The sequence below is a fragment of the Pelodiscus sinensis genome, chromosome 2, assembly GCF_052426305.1.
Source record: "Pelodiscus sinensis isolate ZL-2025 chromosome 2, ASM5242630v1, whole genome shotgun sequence".
Taxonomy (NCBI): domain Eukaryota; kingdom Metazoa; phylum Chordata; order Testudines; family Trionychidae; genus Pelodiscus; species Pelodiscus sinensis.
In genome coordinates, this window is record NC_143053.1 from 234,864,531 (window position 1) to 234,876,933 (window position 12,403).

At 44.5% G+C, this 12,403-nt stretch overlaps 1 protein-coding gene and 1 non-coding gene across 12 annotated transcripts in view; both read left to right on the plus strand.

Moving 5' to 3' along the window:
- CCNY (cyclin Y) overlaps positions 1-12,403 on the plus strand; it is a 174,303-nt gene that overhangs the window by 19,288 nt on the left and 142,612 nt on the right. The gene's annotated exons all lie outside the window — the stretch shown is intronic.
- Positions 8,197-8,361, plus strand: LOC112547443 (U1 spliceosomal RNA). The gene has a single exon (XR_003091184.3). It is a non-coding gene; the product is annotated as a U1 spliceosomal RNA (small nuclear RNA).

A 12,403-nucleotide genomic window follows, 5' to 3' on the forward strand; every position in this document is an offset into this window, starting at 1 on the left:
TTTCTTTCGAAAGAAGCTTTCTCAAAAGAATCTTTCGAAAAAGCTTGTTTCAAAAGAGATCATCTAGACAGCCACAACTTTTTTTGAAAACGCGATCCGCTTTTTTGAAAGAGAGCATCCAGGCAATCTGGATATTGCGTTTCGAAAAAGCCCTGTTTGCGATCAAGAACACCTTCTTTTTTTAAGAAGAGCTCTTTCAAAAAAGGCGGTCTTCCTTGTAAAATGAGTTTTACTGCTGTCAAAAAACTGCCGCGTTCTTTCGATTTAATTTAGAAAGAACATGGCAGCAGACTAGACACAGGTGAAGTTTTTTCAAAAAAACATCACTTTTCTGAAAAAACCCTGTAGTCTAGACCTAGCCGAAGTGACACTGCTTGGAGGTGATTTTTTTTTCAAACCGCTGAGGGAAGTAACTTACTTTGATTTAAGTGACAGTGTAAACCAGATCTTAGATAGGCAAGGATTACTTTCAGTTTTCATTCTAGTACATGTTTCTTCCTTTTCCTCTTTTACGAGAACACATGCTTGTAGCTTGGCTGACATCGTCAGCAATAAGGACGTTAAAAGGTGGGTATTTGGCTAATCATGTAGTCGATACAAATTGTATCAACTGTGTGATTAGTCTATAAGGCACTCAGTCCCGGCTTGTGCTGGGTCCAGGAGCTACCCCTGGGCTGACTCTTACTACTTTTAAAATGCTGACTGGGGGTAGCTTCAAGGGCTGGTCGCGAACTTAGGCTGCCCCAGCAACAGCCCTTACAGCAGCTTCCCCTGCTCTCACCCCCTGCACTGTTGCCTCTGATAAAGACAGAAGCAGCAGCATGGGCCGGGGATGGTGGTGGTGGGGTGGCACTGTGAAAATGGTGCTGTGGGGTATTGGCTTTTAAGCTGACTCCGCTCAGCGACAGCTCCTCCTCCCTCCTCTCCTTGCTGCCTCTGTATCAGATACAGCAAGGGGAAGAAGGGGGGAAATGCTAGTAGTCGACTCAACTACTCCTGTACATTCTTAGGCAGCCAAGGTAGATGATACAAATCTTTGTCTACCTGTCCCTAAGTTTCATTAAAATAGCATTACATATGTCCATCTAACAGAGAAGACACTAACAAAGAAACTAAATTGGGGACTGAGTTCAATAATTTCAAGATAAGCTGCCTAATATGCAAGTTGACACACTGTTTTGTTGTCTGCATTGGAATTTGAAACCATTTTTTTGTCTTACTGGGAGGAAGCATATTTCATGATGCTTACTCAGGGTGCATCTACACAGTATTGCTTAACTCGAAATAAGCTATGCATATTGAGCTACGTCAGTTGTGTAGCTTATTTTGAAATTGGGAGCGTCTACGCGGTACTTATTTCAAAATAGAGCACTCTTTCTCCAACTTGCCTTACTCCTTGTACAATGAGGGTTACAGGAGTTGGAATAAGAAGTCCTCCAGCTTGACAGTATTTTGCAATTATTTTGAAATAACTCACTGCTCTGTAGAAGTGGATTAAGTTATTGTGAAATGATGTTGCTTTGTAGACGTACCTCCAGTTTCATACTATGCTGTAAACAGACCGTAGCCTTCTGCAGATACTCAAACTCAATGGAGAGAGTTCAGGATGCAACAGTAGACTTGAGATGAAATTCCCTGGCGTGCCTCTTTTTTTTTTTTTTTAACACTTTTTGAAGTTTTTTGTGACTATTAAACCCATGTAGCAATTAATAGGCTAATTTTCTAGTGTTTTAGTATTTCTCTTCAATCTACATTAGCATAAAACATTTTTCCAATTATACAGTAACTCAAACTGAGATCAAATCAGCTTTGAATTAATTAAAAATGTTCTTTGAGATATGCTATTATTCTGTATATTTTAAGGGCCTGATTCAAATAAAATAAATGAGGTCTATTTCAAGCTTATTGTCTTGTAAAAACAAGGTACTCCTTGAGACTAAGGCTAACCTACAGTGCAAAACAAAACAAAAAACCTGTGCTCTGTAGCAGTGAGTTTTGGAGCCCAGGTAAACTGACTTTGGATCCTGGGGCTTGTGCTTCTGGGTTAAAAATAACTATAGACAAACCAACCTACATGGGAGCCCATATGTTTTGTGTTTACCCTTGTAGCATGAGTCCTGCAAGCTTGAGTTGATTGACCTGGGCTCCGAGAGCTTGCTGCTAGTTTTTTGTTGTGTAGACATACCTGTGAGCACTTTTGCAGGAATAGTCTCTGCTAGTGACTCATCCTCTTAACTCTTTCCCTTTGGATTAAATACATTGTTAAAAATAGCTGTTTAATTAAAAACACTACTAAAATCCACGTGGAACCCTGGCAAGTGACTCTGGGAGGATTGTTTTAGGTTAAAACCAAACGTCAGCAAAAAATCCAATTTTGCAGGTGAACCACTGGAGTTTTATCATCACGTCATGTGCATGTGTATATGCAACAGATAATATTGCTTAGCTTTCCTACTCTCCCTATCACAGGGTTAGTTATCATTTGTACTCCCTTCTCTGTAGTTTGATCAGACAGAAATCCACATGAGCTATTATTTTTAGTAGACTTGGAGTTGCAGGGAGGAGGGAGTGGAAAGGGGCCCAGTTTAGGGTTTTAAACTGGGAGTAGGAAACCTTTTTTGGTTGGGGGCCTCAGACACATGGAAAAATCATTTCTCACAAGTTGAGAAGCAACCCCCCCCCCCAAAAAAAAACTTAAACACCCACACCTCACTGACATGGCCACTGACTGACAAGCAAGTAACAAGTTCCCCTTACACATTGTGTGCTCCAGCCCCTCGGTGGGGCAGCAGAAGGGCTGGGGTGCCAGCACAGGCTCCCCAGTGCTGCCGGGGGACTCTGAACCTCGGGAGCTGGATCAACCATAAGTTTCCCACCCCTGTTTTAAACCATGCTGTCTGTAACTAAAAGTTCTTTTGTCTCCCTTGGTTGGCTTTTCAGGTAATCGTCATGACAAATGTATTTTGTCAAAGCACTGTATTTACAATTCTGATACCAGCCACAGAAGGAAGTAAAATACACAATACAAGATGGTGTTGTAGCCTTTTGGTTTTGTGTGTTCATGTTTTCAAAGGGTTGAGTGTGAGAGAAATGGGATTTAGAAGCTCTTGGATATCTGTGACATTACAAAACCAGCATGCAGTATGAATTTTAACTAGGGTTGTCGATTAATTGATGTTAACTCACGTAAATAACTCTAATTAATCTTGCTTAATTACAAAATATTCAATACATTTCAATTGATATTTTTAAGTGTATGTCTTTTCTGCATTTTCAAATATATTGATTTCGGTTACAATACACAAGATGGTTACTTTTTTTAAAACAGGTAGGCTTTTAAGACATTTTAAACCAGGTTTTACTTAATATTCTAGTAGAATGTTATTTCTAGAATAAGTATTGCAGTGTGTGCAATCCAAACATTAAGGCATTGTGGCAGGGCATGAGAACCTAAAAGTGAACTATCTATCTATAATAATATGAGTGTGTCTCGTGCTGTCTTTCTAAAAAAACATAAAATTTTAGAGCCTGATCTGTTCCATTAAGAGAAAAATAAGTGCTTAAATAACAGCACTACACTTCCAACTTTTCCTTAGAATACAGTGGTCCTTAACTCTCACAAGAATATATAAAAGGGTGCTGTGTTTCTGTCTACTGTGCTGCATGTTAACTGTATAATCGTAAAACCTGGTCTGGGATGTCAAATACATCCCTAATTACAGTATTATCTAAAGATAAATAGGATTGTCTCCGTTCATGTTAGTTTGTATATCTCAGTCATGGTGCCTCTCTAAACTAAGTTGTCACAATTTTTTCTCTCTTTACATGGAAATCTTTCCAAAGCTCTAATTTTTCTGTCCAACTCGCCTATCCCTAGATTATTTCTTTTTCTGTTGTTTTTTGAGATACAGTGAGCAGAACTGAACATAATGGTCTAGGTGAGAGTGTATTTATGATGACATGACACTTTTCAGTGTTTTCAATGTTAACTTTTTCCATTTTAACAGCTGCTGTGCATTTCTGGTTCTTACTGCGCCTGCAGGTTTTATTGAAGGGGCAATGATGCTGGTCCTTGTTTTCTCAAGCGTGCACAACAACAGATCAGATAGGTTGTCTCTAGCGAGATAAGAATTGATATTTTTGATCTTGAGTGCCTTCTGACATGAAATAGTATTGTTTGTATTTCGATGAATGAGATTGGAGTGTACGCTTTCTCTGATAACATTTGTATGATAGTGTGATAAGAATTCATATTTTTAATCTTCAGTGCCTTTTGACATAGAATCATAGAGCTGGAAGAGACCTCAGAAGGTCATCAAGTCCAGCCCCCCTGCTCTAGGCAGGACCAATCCCAACTAAATCAACCTGGCCAGGGTTTTGTCAAGCAGAGACTTAAACACCTCTAGAGATGGAGACTCTACTACTTCCCTAGGTAACCTCATTCCAGTGCTTCACTACCCTCCTAGTGAAATAGCATTGCTAGTATTTTGCTTAATGATACTGTGGAGCATACACTTTCTCTGGTAAGATTTTCATGCAAGTAATCCACTTAGTTACTATGCTTTACATTACATTTTTATTTCACCCCCTTGCTTTAAAAAGTACTGAGCTGTGTATGCTGCTTTCCTCTTGCTAAAAAGCTACAAGAAGATTCAGTCCATTAGTAAAAATGTTAAGGCCTGCAATTCATAGAATAAATGTCTCAATTTCTGTCACTGTAATTCGTTTCTGCCAAACTTTAATCTGTCCAGCTGTAAATCTTCTATTGCTACATATTTCTGCATTTCTTTCTTAATGTAAATGAGATCTCATTTCCCTATTGAGACCTCCAAGCCTATCTATTTGCAGCTACATTGAAAGACAGTTTAAGTTGCAGAGGGATAGGAAACTTTTGCTTTTGTCTTTCTTTTCCTCCTAAAAGGGAGGCAATGTACATGAGTCTGTTAAAATAAGATTGTTGTGTAAAGCTGCTGAAATTGTCTTCTGTTGCTTTTTCCTGCCTGTTGTTAGTGTTCTGTTGCTCTCATCATCCCTACAAGCAATTTGTTCTGTGTTCTCATACTGTGCTAATCAAACCGCTACAGTATGCTAGAGATTGTCAGCACACCTGCCAAACTTTGTGATAGTATAGTCAGCTGAACAGTATAGTTTGGCCTATCTTATTTACTTGACAAAAACTAGTGGAAATACCTAGACCGGGGTCAGCAGCCTTTCAGAAGTGGCATGCTGAGATTAACTTTTTCACTTCTATTTATGGGTCAGTGTGCTGTTGATACATTTACTGGCCTTAATGCAATACAATGAATATACCATGTATGAATTAGTAACACAGGATTTTAAAAAATCATTAAGATGCAAGTTTTAGATATCTGCAACACTCCAAAAATTCTGGTAAAAGAATCTTTTTCTTTCTTACCTTAAGCCATGAAGATCTATGTATACTTTGTTAGAAATGTAATCATGCAAATGCCCTCCTAGCACCCACCCCCCCATGCAGTCTGCTTTCCTCCTCCGCTCCAACCCAGCCAGAGAGGACTGCAACAAATGAGTCAGATACCCCAAATAAACTGTCCCCTGTTTCTACCTCACTGCACAGATGCTAGCCTCACAACACAAACTACCTCACTATCTCCACCTCACCCCAATGCCAACACCCACCCACTCCCTATTTTCCCCACTTACCTCATGCAGTCTGCTCTTTACCTCCCCCTTCCCAAGAGGCTTGAGAGGGCTGTGTTTCAGCCTCTCATTCCTACACTCAAGGGATTCTTCAAACTCCCTTCCACTCTGACTCCCCCTCCCAATTACCCACTCACCTACTCCCTCACTCCTCCTCTGCCTGCCTAGCCATTTATTCTCTCCTTATTTTGCTTTTTATTACCTGCTCTGAGAGCTGATCCGTTTCAAGCACGGAGCAGCTGGGTTTAGCTGCTTGCTCAAGACAACACCCTGCCTCCACTGAGCTTCCTACCTGAGTGGGAGCTTTGAACTTTGGAGCAGAGCTCTGAAAACGGTTGCACAGGCAGCATAGCTTAGAGGGAACTATGGTCCCCTGCCACTGGTCCTCTCAGCCTTTTCCCCTCCCTGTCACTGGCTTCTTTAGCCTCTCTGTTGCCCAAGTGACACAGTTACCCCGGACCAGCTGCCATAACCGCTGCTCCAACCAGCACTGCAGCTGGCATGGCAGCACAGAGCCCTATCCCTGCTGCTGGGGTATTGTTCCTGGTGCTGGCTAGCGCACAGCCTCAATCGGGCTGCTGGCCTGCTCTGGCCTCAGCTGGGTTGCTGCAGCCTCTCCACCTGCCTCCCAGAGCTGATGCTGAGGCTGAGTGCTGGCCACAAGACTCAAGCGGCAGCACAAGCTCTCCACTTCATGGAGGAGGGGTGGGACTGAGTTCCCACCCCACGTGCCACTGAAAATTGGCTCGTGTGCCGTAACATACCGACCCCTGATCCAGACTGTAAGAAAGTGTGGAATTTCCTAGTCCCATGTCAGTTCTGGGAATGGGTTTTTAATCTTTCTTGCATCTTGGTGGAACAATCAGTGGAGGTACAGGGGGAATAAATGAAGACGTTTAGTGTTTGCTAACTGCATTATCTCAGACTATGCTCTCCGTAGGAAAATGGTGCAGGAAATAATGGGGTGCAACAATGCTCCCTACAATTTCTTTTATACAATTTCCACAGGTATGGAATAAATCTTGTTATATGTTCTGAGGCATGTGTGGCTCTGCCCCACTATGTGAAAAACATGGTACCAGCTGTGGTCAGTCTGTCAGTCATCTGGGCATAGGGTTGCCAGGTGTCCGGTTTTTAACTGAACAGTCCGGTATTTGAGCTTTCTGTCCAAGAAACAAATTGAGAAAATACAGGACATATAAATGTCCTGTATTTTCTAATGAAGAAAGTTTTATTATTATCATGAGTATCAGTACGTAGTTGCATACTGCCTAGCTGGTAGACATGCCCCCCCTGCGTGAGCGTGTCTACCAGCCAGGCAGTACACAGCTACACAGTGGAGGGGGTGTTGGGGGGGGGGGGGGGAGGGATGGAATCCCCGGGGCTGGACTCGCCCGTGAAGCTTGCCAGGACCGTGCGTGGGGTAGGCAGCACCCTGGGATCTGTGTGTGCCCAGGCCAGTCCTGCTTCCTGCTGGCTGGTTCCCCCCAGCCAGCCCCGCTCCCCCCGACTCCCTCCCGGCCAGCCCCGCTCCCCACTGGCTGCTTCTCCTCTGGCCAGCCCTGCTCCCCCCCCCCCCCCCCCCCCCCAATCTGAGATCAAGTGTGCCTGGTATTTTTTTTTTTTTTTTTTTTTTTTAAACCATCTGGTAACCCTAGCTGGGCAGCTCCCAAATCTCTGCTGCCCATGCGCTCAACTTACAGGAAACACTGGTGTGCAAGCCTTCAAATCTGCAATGCACACAACCATGTACTCAAGTCCATTTCATTATGCAAAGCACTTAAATACATGCATAAGAACTAAAGCACTTGAGCCTGTGCTTAGTTCTCAGAGAAGAGTGGGACTTAAGCACATTCTGAAGTGCTTAGCTGAATCAGGGAATGCATAGGATTAATTTTGGCAAAAGCCATTGTCCACATGGAGTTTGATCCTGCCAGACCCCGAACACTTCATTGCCAGTCCAGTGAAGCAGATGAGCGTTTGTAACATGAGAGCTGTAAGTAGTTCCATTGACCTCATTCTGGTTTTTAATTTAGTGTTCTGTTTTGCTGAATGGTCTTTCTTGCAAAATTGACATTTGCTAAACTTTATTACTGTGTTACCTAAAAGAGATTAATATGAATAGCACTACTTGTGCTATTTTGCCAGCAACATTTCTTTTTTACGGTATTATCTCCCTTTGAGGACGTTTGGAGTGAAATAACTGGAAGCTGAAGAAATCTGAAGTTAGACTGGTCTGCAAATGTGTTGGTGAGTTGGTTCTCCAGAAAAATGTGTACATCCACTTAAAAGAGCATTGTCATAATGTTGGTTATGTGTTTAGAACTGAGATTGATATAGTTCCATGCCCTTATTTAGAAAATCCTCTTGAGTTTTAATGCATGGTTTACGTCCCTTCAAATCGACAAAGTCTTGACTAGGATGATTTCTTTGGGATTGGTTTTACTTTTAGTAGGGCATTGGACTCAATGGCTTCCTGAGGTCTCTTCCAACCCCATGATTTTTATTAATCTTTCTCTTCTTCGAGTGACCGGAAGATAACATGATCATGAAAGTGGTTTTTCCTGGGTGAGGCTCAACCATTGCACTGTGGGTGTGCTGTCCCCTGTGATTTCCCCAAATGCGGGGAATCTTGATTGCATAATTTGTGATAGTGGGTGACTGCGTTCCTGTTTTCTCCTGGGGAAAAATATTCCAGTTTAGGTATGTGCACATCCAGTATGCTGATGTTCTCAGCAATACTTGTAGGGGATGACTTGTGCCCTCTATTGTCTCTTGATACATGAAAATATAAAGGACAAAGATGCTCCCAGATACCCCTTTGGATACTCCCTACGGCCCATAACAGTTGTTGGAGCATCTTGTCTTGCCTTTGCAAGCATTTCCTATTTGTCTGCTTTGTACCAGTTGCTGCTAATTTAGTGGTACAGTAAAACTCCATTGGTCCGGAATCCAATGCTCCGGCACCCCTGATAGTCCGGCACCATCAGGAACCCGGAATGCTTTGGCTGCTTGACAATTGGAGCTGCTCTGCGCCCGGCTTCCCTGATTCATCCGCTGCTGAAACTGACCAGCAGCTGAATCGGGGAAGCCGGGGGCAGAGTAGCTGGGGTGCTTCCGGGTTGATCCCATAGAGCTGCCCCTCGGGGCTGCGGGACCGACCTGGAAGCACCCCAGCTGCTCTGCCCCAGGCGTCCCGGATTCAGCCGCTGCTGAAACTGACTAGCAGCGGCTGAATCGGAGATGTCTGGGGCAGAGCCGGACTATCGGAAGGGGGGGCTATGAAGGGTCTGGGGGTGGCATCCCCCCCACCCCACCCCACCCCACCCCAGACCCTTCATAGCCTCCCCCTTCCAATAGTCTGGAATAGCTGATAATCCAGCATCCCCTGGGTCCTAAAGGTGCCGGATTATCGGAAGTTCACTGTAGTTTTAGGGTTAGGTAGATTTTCCTGTTAGTGTTAAGCGCTTTAGTTCCTTTGAATTCTGGTACTGGGACTGCCTTGATCATCAGGCTTCAAGCCTGTCATTCATGAAAAAAGAAGCTGCCGGTATGACTCACTCCAGGTGCTTGAAGTGTTTTGGAAGGTCACAAATTTGGGGTCAGTGTTTAGTTTGTAGGGACTTGAAGTCGAGGACCAAAAAGGCAGGGTGGTCAGTCTTTCTATTCGTGCAGACAGCTCTCCACCCTTGCTGAGCCTTCCCACTGTGAGTGGCTGCAAAACACATGGGGTTCAGTCAGGAGTACTCCTCCTGTGTTGGCTGACTCGTGGCACCAGTCTCCCTCCCAAGCACGGAGGAAGACACCCTTTAAGTTGAAGGACTCAGGATCTTGGAGAGAGAACTTCCTGGCACCACAGTTCAGCAAGCTTGAGACAGAGGAAGCAGAAAGCACTTGAATTCGAGACACCCAAGGAAGTCATCCACTTGGGCAGATGTGTTGACTCTGGCACAAGCACTGTTTGAACTCGGCCCCTGAGGAAGCACTGTTGGAACTCAGTAGCGCTTTCTGTGGTGTCTTACAAGCAGATGGCTGTCCTAGTGCCATTAGATCTGGAATCTGAAGGGGCACTATGGGACTTACTAAGTCTGTTGATAGCATTTTCATCAGCAGATCAGTTCCTTTTGCATGGAATCTTTTGGCTGGTCAGCCCTCTGCTGTGGCCCAGAAAGTGGTACTAATGGCTCACCTGGATCTGAGTGCTTCATCTTTCAGAGCTGTCCACAGAGAAGCTGAAGCAAAATACAGGACTTTGTACACCAGACTAACATGGCTACATGTCTATTACTATTCCACAGAGAAGCTGGCAGTGATTTCTCTGGTGCCATCTTCTCCAAGCTCTCAACACCAGGAATAGCTCCCCTGGGTCAGATTAATGTTCACACTTGCAAGTTGGTTCACGTGTCTTGTAGTTGCATCTCATACTTCACTATAGCTCTTCAAAGGTTTACTGCTACCGGTAAGCTCTGGAGAGGGGCCCAGTAAAGATTCCCTCTAGGGCCTTATCCCAGTGGCTGTTTTGAATCCTTGGGAGTTTTCACCTGCCTTCAGGTTGTGCTTACTCTGCTACTTGGAATAGGCATCAAGACCCATCCCAACCAAGTACAGTTGGAGGTTGGGCTCAGTACTGAACAGGAGGGTTGCCCCAGAAGTGCCAGAGGAGGCTCGGCTGTAAAGATCTTGGCTTTATCCTTTTTCTTACTTGACGAGGCAGTGGCATCAGAAGGCCTCATGTGATGGCTATAAGGTCCATCAGGGCCTTTTCAAGAGGGTAGGTCCTGCCTTTAATGTCCAGGTGCAAGAGGTTTGCGAGTTGTCCCACAGTGACATTTTGGCCACTGTAGGACCATCTCAAGTGTCACGATGTATTAAGCTATCGTGGAGCTTACCAAAGTACTGAGGGAGACTGCACCTTCATACACCAACATCATAGTGGGGTGAGTGCAGGTAATATTACCCCTCACGGTTTCAAGCACTTTTATATCCATTCCCTCTGGGGGTCTTAGAGCTGCCAATGAAAGAGATGCATGCTGCAATGGCACTCCATCTCAGAAAAACTCTTTCTAGTTGGTAGAAAACTTTATTGGATGGGCTGGAGCTCAGGATTGCTACGCATCAGACACTGCTGGGATGCTATGATTTTAGCATGTGGGACAATATCATAAAAATAAAGGAGAGCCTGTCAGAAGGCACCAGACAAAAATTTCTTTCAGTGGTGGATTAATTAATGGCTTGGATCTTACTTCAGCTGGGTTTAGATGCTGCTGACTGAAGCTTGATTCATGTCTGAAGCCATTACGATGTATAGATAGATGTTCATGGCTGCAGTTGTTGGGTCTCCCTCAAGTTGTCCAACAGACCTGCACTCTGAGAGGTTATCGCTCTTCTCTGAGCAGATTTATGAAAAACTGCATAGCCAGAAGGACTCTAGGGCAATAGTTAAATCATGGGGCATTTAAAGACCTGCCTCTCAATTTAAAAAAAAGTCTATATTCAAGCCCCACATCACTATCATTTTTACACACCTTGCTACTTCTTGTGAGGAGAAAAGCAGAGATTGTAGATCATCTTCTTTTTCTGCAGCAGCTTCTAGTTTGCCCCGTAATCTGGGAGTGCAGAGCAAATATTTTCACGTTTTTGGTGGGCAGCATGCCAGCTTCTGCTCTGCTGTCCTTTTTGGAAAAAGTGCCACTTCTATTGGGCCCGGACTAATCTTTCAGGACCATGGTTACCTCCTCAGTGTCAATCTGCAGATGAGCATTCCCTCTATATTTTTTGTGTCCATGTGAGGAATGTGTGCACCAGTGTGGATGTGATGTCACAAAGTTTGTTCCACTTACGGTGAGGCTGAGGAGTTGGGGCTGAGGAGTTTGGTGTAGGGTTGGGGCTCAGAGCTGGAACAGAAGGTTGGGGGGTGGACTCTGAGCATTAGGGTTGGGCTGGGGATGAGAGGCTAGAAGTGCAGGCTGCTTGGAAGGGAGACGATTGCCGCCGGCCCTCTCACTGCTACACCTTGGGATCAGGTAAGAGGTGCCTCTCCATAGCTGTGGCATCTCCAGCAGGGCCAGGCCGGGGGAGGGGTGCAGCTGGGTTGGGGCCTCTCCCCTAGGTGCAGCAGGTCTGTGCCAGGATTGGACCAGTGGGAGGGGTGCCTATTGTCGTGTGTCTTCCACTCCTTGCAGCCTTGGTAAGTCCATCCTGGTGCTGGGTTAGGCTCAGGGAGAGGTGTGTCTCCCCCATCGATGCAGGTCTGAGGCAGATCCATGCTGGAGGTTAGTGGGGACAGGTAGTTCTTCCTGCTGCAGCCTTGAGCTCCTGTGTGGGGCTGAACAGGCAGCGGTGTGGCTGCACAGCTTAGAGAGAACTTAGCAGCAGACTGTCTATCTGACAATCTGTAGACACCATAAGTAACCCTTCCAGTAGAATTTTTTTCAAAGGGAGTTCAAGATGTACCTTTAAATAGCAGAAAGGCATCTGATCAGTGTATTAACCTGATGAAGTAGAAGAGATTTTTCCATCTGGTTCCAGCACTGCAGGTTTTTCCCCAGTGTGGGCTCCAATAAATCATTTTCTGGAATATCTGTTACTCATGAAACAGTCCTGGCCATCAAGGTTTATTTAGCAGCTATCATGGCTTTCTGTCCTCCCGTAGCCAGTTAGTTCATTTTATCATTAATTTATGATGTGATATTATGATTAACGTATTATGTCATATAAAATCAAA